The sequence below is a fragment of the Carcharodon carcharias genome, chromosome 31 (assembly GCF_017639515.1).
Source record: "Carcharodon carcharias isolate sCarCar2 chromosome 31, sCarCar2.pri, whole genome shotgun sequence".
NCBI classification, from domain to species: domain Eukaryota; kingdom Metazoa; phylum Chordata; class Chondrichthyes; order Lamniformes; family Lamnidae; genus Carcharodon; species Carcharodon carcharias.
In genome coordinates, this window is record NC_054497.1 from 3,505,243 (window position 1) to 3,515,000 (window position 9,758).

At 45.8% G+C, this 9,758-nt stretch overlaps 1 protein-coding gene across 2 annotated transcripts in view; it reads right to left on the bottom strand.

Annotated features, from left to right (window-relative positions):
- The window catches only part of LOC121271554 (transcription factor MafK-like), an 87,332-nt gene that overhangs the window by 27,948 nt on the left and 49,626 nt on the right, over positions 1 to 9,758 (bottom strand). Inside the window, exon 3 of one of the 2 annotated variants that reach the window (XM_041177554.1) lies at positions 5,138 to 5,351. The exons of the other annotated variant lie outside the window; for it this stretch is intronic. The gene's annotated coding sequence lies outside the window, so the exon portion shown is untranslated. The remainder of the gene's footprint in view (positions 1 to 5,137; positions 5,352 to 9,758) is intronic. 2 annotated transcript variants of the gene reach the window in all.

A 9,758-nucleotide genomic window follows, 5' to 3' on the forward strand; every position in this document is an offset into this window, starting at 1 on the left:
CGGGTGCGCGTGAGATTCAGCAGCGCGCCCGCCGACAATTAAGAGGCCTATTAAGGTCATTAAAGTTTCAATTAGTGGTCATTTCTCGCTGCCCGTCCAACACTCCGGTTAGCGGGCGGGTGAATCGGCTTTTGCATTTTTGAGGAAACCTCATCCACGGGCGGGATGAGGTTTCCGACTTTAATTTTAAAAAAAAGTTTTGACATAAATTTTATTATGAATACGTTCATGTGAGTGAGTCTATGTGGGGACATTTTTTTTTCAGACTTTCCAAATCTTTATTTTTGATTTTAAAATTCTTCAGCTCCCTGAGGCAGCTCTCTGCCTTCAGGGAGCTTTCATTGTGTGCTCCTCCCTGCCCGTGCTGACCCCAGCGCTCAACTCCCCACCGCGCCCCCCCACCCCCACCCTCTCCTGCCCCCACCCCAGCAGCGCTGAGCCTTCCAGCGCGTGTTTCACGCTGGCCGGCTGTTAATTGGCTGGTCAGTGTGAAATCTGCCCACTGTGCCTACCCAACAAACTGAAAATCCCTCCCATTATCAACATGTCACCATCTCCCCTCTCTTAGGGCATGGTACCGGCAGAGAGAGAATGGAAGGCTGGCCTTTAGGTCTAGAGAGCTAGAATACCAGGGGGTAGAAGTCATGCATCAGCTGTACCAAGCCCTGGTTAGGTGACACCTGGGAAGAGTTCTGGACACCACACCTTAGGAAGGATACTTTAGCTGCAGCGTGATTTTACCAAAATGATACCAGGACTCCAAGGGTTAAATTATGATAAGGATACAAACTGAGGTTGCATTCCCTGGAATGAAGAAGGTTAAGGGGTGATTTGATTGAAGTTTTCAGGTCATCAAGGGGAACATATCAGGTAGATGGAGAGAGACTATTTCCAGCAGTTGGGAAGTCCAACACTAGGCACTAGGGCACTGGATGAGGTTTCCTCAAAAGTGCAAAAGCCGATTCACCCGCCCGCTAACCGGAGTGTTGGACGGGCAGCGAGAAATGACCACTAATTGAAACTTTAATGACCTTAATAGGCCTCTTAATTGTCGGTGGGCGCGCTGCTGAATCTCACGCGCACCCGTCCACTGAAATATCGCCAAGTGCACAATGATGTCAGGACTCTCGCCCAAGGTCAACACGTGCAATTTTACGCCCGATCAGGTCGGGCACCCGCCCGCCCACAGGACATAAAGTTCTGCCCAATGTCACTGAACTAGTAATCCAGGGTCCCAGGCTAATGCTGTGGGCACATGGGTTCACTATGGCAGCTGGTGGAATTTGAATTCAATGAATAAACCTGGAATATTAAGAAACTATCATTGATTGTCACAAAAACCCATCTGGTTCACTAGTGGGGCGGGGTTAGAGTCACAAAATTAGAACTCGACCTCTCACAAGTGAAATTAAGAAAAACCTCTTCACAAACAGGGTGGTATAAATCCAGAACTCTCTTCAGTAAATGGCCACTGATGCTAGGTCAGATACTAGGATTGTTCGATTTGTTAACCAACGGTATTATGGGATGATGGAATTATGTCGTAGCTCTGTCATGATTTCACTGAACAGGCAAGACAGGCTCGAAGGGTTAAATGGCCTACTCCTGTTCCTATGTGTTGCATATTTTATATATCTCAGAGCTATGCAGAGATGAGTTTCTAAGTGCAGGTTTATTTACAAGAGCTTTAAAATATCTCAGCAATCACAAAAAGTCTGCACCCATGCTGACAACTCAGCTTCTAGTAGCTTCTGTGATGTCTGTTTTCTTTGCTCTGACTCCACAACCAGGCTTAATCAGTCAAGCACAGCAAGCATAGGTCAGTTACCAGACTCTCATAATCAAACACAGAAAATTTGAACACCACACCATGTTTCCATATCAATGAAAGCACTTTCTTTGTTAACCGTAGCATTAGCACCCAACTGCTTCTCGCTCATGCTACAGCTGAGGGGTACATGACTTCCAGGGAAGGTTGACGAACGTGGACAGTTACCGTTACAGAGTTGTCTCCAAAAAATGCGGTACCAGAGGCACCGAATCTCCCCCTTGGAAGACATATTCTGTGTCTCCGGGAACAAAGTGCTAGCGCTGGCAAAGCACAAATGGCTGTCGCTGCAATGCCTGCTGGCAGGTTCACCTTCCTGGCTTCAGTAGGCCGAGCTTGAAGCCTGCCCACGCAGGCCTGACCTGAAGCCTATGAAGAACCAGAACTGTGCTTCGGTCACTGCTGGCCTGCATTTCAAAAAAAAAAATAACACCAATGTCTTTTGAGTAAATGCAAACAAGTGAGCCGCGGGCAAGTGCAGCTGAACTTTCCAAACTGACTCCACAGTACAAACAGGGAGAGTTCCACGCCAAATTTAAAAAAATTTAGGAGGAAGTGAAGCTGGAATGTAAACAATTCAAAACAAACCGTACGTGTAAGAATTAGGAAGCACTGATTGCAGAGCAGTGGGAACAGGTTTCTAATATAATTAGGGGGATCAGTTTGTCTCCTCCTCGTTTTGCTACCTTCCCAAAGGGGTGATGCATCCACCTGCCATGTACCAGCTTCTTGCACCAGCCAATCCTCACAGGCGTTTCTAGAAAATGAAAGGCGTGTGACCAGTCGGCCACGGAAGTCTATTCTGCCTTCACTCATCGTCCGTAAGGCAAATTAAGTGCATCTCCCTCACCCCGGGATACTAAGGCCCAAACACAATGACTCCGCTGCTGCCTTCCCAGAAGGAAAGCACAGTAAAAACTGGGAAATAAGAGTACTGGTCTCAACTGTTTTTTTCTCCTGGGTGACTGAGATAAGCTACAAAATCAACAACTACTACTTTTCTCTGAGTCCATACCCAGGCTTGATCAATCAAGAACGGTGAGCATAGATTCGTTACCAGACTCGCATAACCAAACAACAAGCTGTATTTATAAAGCACCTTTGACATAACGAACTGCAGCATTATTAAAATGAAATACGATAACAAGCTACATCCGGAGATGTTAGGGCAAATGACTAATGGCTTGGTCAGGGGGGTAGGTTTTAAGGAGTGCCTTAAAGGGGGAAAGAAAGGTGGAGAGGGGAGGTTTAGGGGGGGGGGATCTCCAGAGCCTAGGGCCTTGGCAGCTGAAGGCACAACAACGGCGGAGCGATTAATATCAGAGGCGTTCGAGAGTTTGTAATTAAGGAGGAGCACAGGTAAGCAGGCCAAGGGGCTTGAGGACATTACAGGGATAGGGATGGGCAAGGGGGTTTGAAAATATGGGTGAGGACTTTCTCATCAAATTTTTCCATCAAACCCGAGGCCTCTTTGATCTATCAGGTCCAGCACAAAGCGCCCGGAGGCATTGAGACAAGCCCACGTTTTATTCCGTTTTAAGGTTAGTTTGGGAAGGTGGAGACGGCAGTTTGGTGTTTAAAGATAGCAGAGCTTCTCCTGGCTCCCACTCGCTGTGGGCCTTTACTTGAAGCGATCTTAAGACGGCAGCCTCCGGAGGGCTGCTACGCGGTAGCAGTCACATGGCTACAGGAAACCGGATAGGACACGGAGGTCTGATTGTGCTCCAAACCCAAACAGGGGTCAGCGCGTTCCAAAGTGTTAAGGCAGCGACATTGGCGCAGCGGGCTCAGGGACTCCCGAACACATTACTGCAACTTTACTGAGATGGAATCTGCGTTCGATTAGTGAGAAACATTTCACTATGTTAGCAACACTGTAGAAGTAAAAAAAAAATTAAAAATCCCCGAGTTGAAGGAATTGTCTTATGAGGGAAGGTTGAGCAATTTGGGCCTACACTCATTAGTGTTGTCAATCCTCCAGGATTGACCTGCAGTCTCCAGGAATAGCATCTCCGGGACACTGCCGTGTGCAACCCTGGAGAAAAATCATCAGGACATTAAAATTTTTCTTTGAGCATTTCTCTTTACCAGATATAAAAACATTTAAAATAGGGGGGAAAAAAATGCTGTTTGGCTGACAGTCAAACATCATCCAATTCGGTAATGAGTCTCTTTGCTTTCTAATTGGCGTAGGAAGGCAGTGAAGTCACAAGGATGGATGTAAAAACAAAAAAACTGCGGATGCTGGAAATCCAAAACAAAAACAGAATTACCTGGAAAAACTCAGCAGGTCTGGCAGCATCGGCGGAGAAGAAAAGAGTTGACGTTTCGAATCCTCATATGACCCTTCGACAGAACTTGAGACTCAAGTTCTGTCGAAGGGTCACGAGGACTCGAAACGTCAACTCTTTTCTTCTCCGCCGATGCTGCCAGACCTGCTGAGTTTTTCCAGGTAATTCTGTTTTTGACAAGGATGGATGTGTTGGCCGACTAATGGCTGGAGTGTGGGGGCAAGTCATGTAATGAAACTCCCAGGAATACATTTAATTACAGTCGGCAATCTGAATACTCATTGGAGTTTAGAAGAATGAGAGATGATCTTATTGAACATAGGTTTCTGAGGGGGCTTGACAGGGGTAAATGCTGAGGGGATGCTTCGCCTCATGGAGAACTAGGGGGCACAGTTTCAGATTAAGGGGTCTCCCAGTTAAGAGGGAAATAAGGAGGAATTTCTTCTCTCTGAGGGACATTAACCTTTGACAGTCTCTGCCCTAAACACTAGTGGAAACTGAGCCATTGGATATATTCATGGCTGAGATAGACAGATTTTTGATCTACAAAGGTGTTCAAGTTTTATGGCGACGGACAGGAAAGTGGAACTGGGGTCACAGTCGGATTAGACATGATCTTGCGGAGTGGCGGTGCAGACTTGAGGGACTGAGTGGCCTATTCCTGCTCCTATTTCTTATGTGAAATCCTCTGTCTCGCTCATTCAGTAGGGCAAGTCCATCACACACGGCATGGCGCAATCCCAGTCAGAGGCTAGGTTCGGACCTGGGTTGTAGCAATTATGGCTTTATTTAGTGTGCAATGTATCTTTAAGAATAACGTGTTAAGGAAGATCACATGATCTGTAGTAACCAATAGGAGAGTAGCTCAGGCTACCTCAGCAGTCAGTGTAGAGATAGAGTTGGGAGTTGAAAACACAGGTGTAGTTGCTGCTGAGTATATTGTAAATGAACTTAAAGTTTCCACCCACCCCTATCATTAATAGCGCAACTCGGCCACCCCACAACATAGGTCACTGACCTCAGGTTTGGAAAAAGAGGGAAACAATCAGCCAGGGCTCCCGATCGCTAATTCCCGATCCAAACTTTGCATTTATGAAGAGCACCAGCTTAGATACGTCCATAGCTTTCCAGTAGTCAAATATTTTATCGTGAAGTGTGGCTGTTCGTGCCAGGTTCTGGAAGGATTCCAGCATTGGCAAAAACAAAAATCAGGAGAGAAAGGACAGGGGAATCTGAGGAGGAAGCAAAAAAATATTCTATATAATCTACTTGTCCTTTGCCCCCAGTTACTGTATAAATTGCTGTTGTAAGGGTGGCCAAGCTGTATTGTTAGTACCAATTAGTTGTACTTCAGTTGTACTGTTAGTTAGTTGTACTGCAGACACTTTCTTGGGTGGAAACATTAAGTTCATTTATAATAAACTCAGCAGCAACTATACATGTGCTTTCAACTCCAACTCTATCTCCACACTGACTGCTGAGGTGGCCCAAGCTACTCTCCTTTTAGTTACTACAGACCATGTGATCTTCCTTAACACATATTATTCTTAAAGGTACATTACACACTAAATAAAACCACAATTACTCACATTCACGCACTGTGTAGGAATATTATCTGATCCTCAAAACTCTTGATTTTCTTAAAGAGTTTCTAAAAAAATAGATCAAACCATCCCAGTGCTGAAGAGACTCAACAACTGAGGGTCCACAGCTCACTGGAGGTGGGGGGATATTGTGGGGGGGGGGTGGGGGGGGGTGGGGGGGGGTGATTCTAAAGATTCACAACCCTCAGTGTGAAAAAATTTTTCCTCGCCTCAGTCTTAAGTGGCTGACCCCTTTACCCTGACACTATGACCCCTCGTTCTAAACTGTCCAGCAAGGGCAAACAGCCCTACAGCCCTTCAAGTGCACCGACGTGTTATGTCGGCAAGCCATATACGCACTAGTCAATCTTCTGTGGCACCGCGCATGCCAAGTCAAGACAAAAAGTGGGGCCCAAACTTTCAATTTGCCAGCCAGGCACAAAACTGACTCTTTGAATCGACTGCCCATGATAGAAAGGCCAGTATTTTTTATTTCCATCAGGCAGTTTGCAATGGCAGCTTAGGCTCAATTGACCCCATCAGTTTCTCACTGAAACAGAATTATAGTTCGGGAGACGTGCAGATAACGTTCAGTGCTCATTTTAAAGTCATACGTTTTGCCCCTTTTTAAAAAAAATATATATACTGCCATTATAGTTCAGTGGGTAGCACTTTCAACTTGAGTCACGAGGTTGTGGGTTCAAGCCCCTCTCCAGAGTCTTGAGCGCAAAATCTCGGCTGATGCTCGCAGTACGGCACTGAGGGAGTGCTGCACTGCCGGAGGCGCCATCTTTCTGATGAAATGTTAAACTGAGGCCCCATACGCCCTCTTAGGTGGCCGTAAAAGATCCCGTGAAGTTATTTCGAAGAGCAGGATAGTTACACTAATGTCCTGGCCAATATCCATCCTTTGATCACCATCATTAAAAAAAAGCATTGCTGCTTGTGGGAGCTTGCTGTGCGCAAATTGGCTGCCATGTTTAAAACATACCAACAGTGACTACACTTCAAAAGCACTTGGTTGGCTGTAAAGCAGTTTGGGATGCCCTGGGGTGTTATATAAAAAAATGCAAGCCTTTCTTTCTATAAAAAGCTACTTCCAACACTGGCTATGAGACTCCAGCATTCTCACTCCCCTCTGTCCCTCAACACCCCTCCGAAAACGAGTCTCCATTCTGCCCTGTTCCACTCAGCTTTCAGTCTGGGATCACTGGACCCTTGACCAAGAACAGTAGTGACCATTCGTGGTTCTGGTGAAACGTGCGCCTCCCAGTCGGCTGTCCGACGGTCATTGAACCTGGGTACATACTCTCCGCCCTGAGGAATGAGGCAGATTCCTGAAGGTTTGCCCTCAAAGAGCAGAAAGCAGAAACATAACGTTCTAAAAATACACTGCACATTCCTAACTGTCAACAGAAGAAAAGCAGAACAAAAAAATGTTTATCTGAAATTGATACAAGGTCATCCTAAACCACATACTAACGGCCGAATGATTCAGCAGGTTTTCATCTTAAACGGGGCATTCTCACCCCCTCGTTCTCCCTCCCCCCCCCTCACAATGGGGCACATTTCACGGCCACCGTTGATCCCTCACCGCTCACTCATTGGTTAGTTTAATGAGCCAACACACCCAGGTGCAGGCCACTCACAGCTGATCTGCTTCTTACCCCCATACGCACTTTCATTATCATTGGACAACGATCAGGTACGGGGAAGCCTCTTGCCTCGGGGTCAGGAGGTCGAGGGTTCAAGCCCCACTCCAGGGACTTCTGAGTATAATGGAGGCTGGCAATTCAGCGCAGCGTGGAAGGAATCAGAAATACTATTTTACAGGTGAAAAATGGAACTGTGTCTGCCCCCACAGGTGGCTGTAAAATATCCCAAGGCACTACCCGAAGAACAGCAGGGGGGGGGGTGGGGGGGGGAACATCTCTTAACATTTATCAAGCATCCAACACCACCATTTAATAAACTCAACATATGACCTATGCACTTTAATACAAGATCCAGTGTTCTGTAGATCAGAGTGCGCTAGCAGCAGTTCAGAGAAGCTTTATTAGACTAATATCAGGAATGGGTGGGTTGTCTTATAAGGAAAGGTTGGACAGACTGGGCTTGCATTCACTGGAGTCTAGCAGAGTAAGAGGCAACTTGATTGAAACATATAAGATCCTGACAGGGGGTCAGTGTGGAGAACCAGGGGGATCACTGTTCAAAAATAAGGGGTCGCCCATTTAAGACAGAGATGAGGGGAAATTATCTCACCCATTATTTGATTACTGTTTGTGGGATCATGCTATGCGCAAATTGGTTGTCATATGTTCATCGCAATGCCGAATAAAATTCAAAATAGCTTAGTGGCTGTGAGGTCCTTTGGAATGTTAACACACCATATCGATTCAAGTCCAATCCTTCTTCCTTCCATCCCCACTCACTCCCCTACTATTTTTTTTTGTAAATAATATCCCTCAAGAGTCTTTGGAACTCTCTCCCTCAAAAAGGCAGTGGAAGCAGAGTCTTTAGATATTTTTAGGGCAGGGGTAGATAGATTCTTGATTAACAAGGAGGGGGGGGGCGGAGGTTATCAGGGAGTAGGTGGGAATGTGGTGTTGAGGTTACAATCAGTTCAGCCATGATTGTATTGAATGGCAGGGCAGGCTCGAGGGGCTGAATGGCCTACTCCTGCTCCTAATTCTTATGTTCATATGTTCCCTTTTATTCTGTAAATGAAGGAGACCGTTTGCTTGTACACTAAAATGTTCATAATTGTACAATCTTTCATTATTTTTATTTTAATGATGGCCAATGAATCATGATGACCTATTTGCTTTGTATCGTCCTCACAGTTCAGCACCTAGTGCCACGATGATTTTTCAATAAACCAATTATCTCACCCATTACTTAATTACTGTTTGTGGGATCGTGCTATGCGCAAATTGGTGTCAAATGTTCATCGCAATGCTGACTAAAACTCAAGGCAGCTCGTTGGCTGTGAGGTCCTTTGGAATGTTAACACACCATATCGATGCAAGTCCAATCCTTCTTCCTTCCATCCCCACTCACTCCCCTACTATTTTTTTTTGTAAATAATGTCCCTCGAGGCTGCAAGGAATCAGCGTACAGAATAAAGTACACACATCAAGGAGGTGCCACAAGTGTTCAATCCAGAGAGAGTGAGATGTGATGTGTGGTTAAGAAAGCAGAGAGAGAAAGAAATGAACAGAGATTACCAAAAAAGGAATGATAACAGGTCATCAAATCATAACTGTAATCCCATCTTTTAAGCAGAACTACAAACTAGCCAAATCAACATCTTTTCGTTTTAAACCAAATTCTGATTTCTGCACTGTATTCACTCCTTTATATTCTATTTATAAATCATTTGGAGACCTTGGTTAGTTCGGCTCAGGATATAATGTTTTCCAGAAAGCTACATACAAGATATCCACACTCCTCTAATTTTGACCTCACCAGCGACCCCAATTTGCTCCACAATTGCTGGCCATACCCTCAGCTGTCCAGTCCCTAAGCTTGGGGGGGGGCGGGGGGGGTGTTCCTTCACCAAACCTCTCTCTCTCTCTCTCTCTCTCTCCTCCTTGAAAGTGCCCTTTAAACCAACCTCTTGGACTAGGGCTTCTTCAATTCCCTGTCCTAATGTCTCCCTTTTGTTTGGTAATGTCCCTGTGAAGTGCCGTGGGATATTTTGTTATGTTAAAGGCACTATATAAATGCAGGTTGCTGTTATTCTCCCAATAGCGCTGACATTAAGATGAGAGTACATCCCACCTTCTATTACCATGCTTCAAGCGTCCCTTCACTGTCGCTGGGTCAAAATCCTGGAACTCCCTCCCTAACAGCACTGTGGGTGTACCTACACCACAGGGACTGCAGCGGCTCAAGAAGGCAGCTCACCACCACCTTCTCAAGGGCAATTAGGGATGGACAATAAATGCTGGCCCAGCCAGTGACGCCCACATCCCATGAATGAATAAAAAGAAAGAGGCGTGAGTCTGGACAGAGACTATTCGACAACAGACAGCTTCAGAGCCGAGTTTG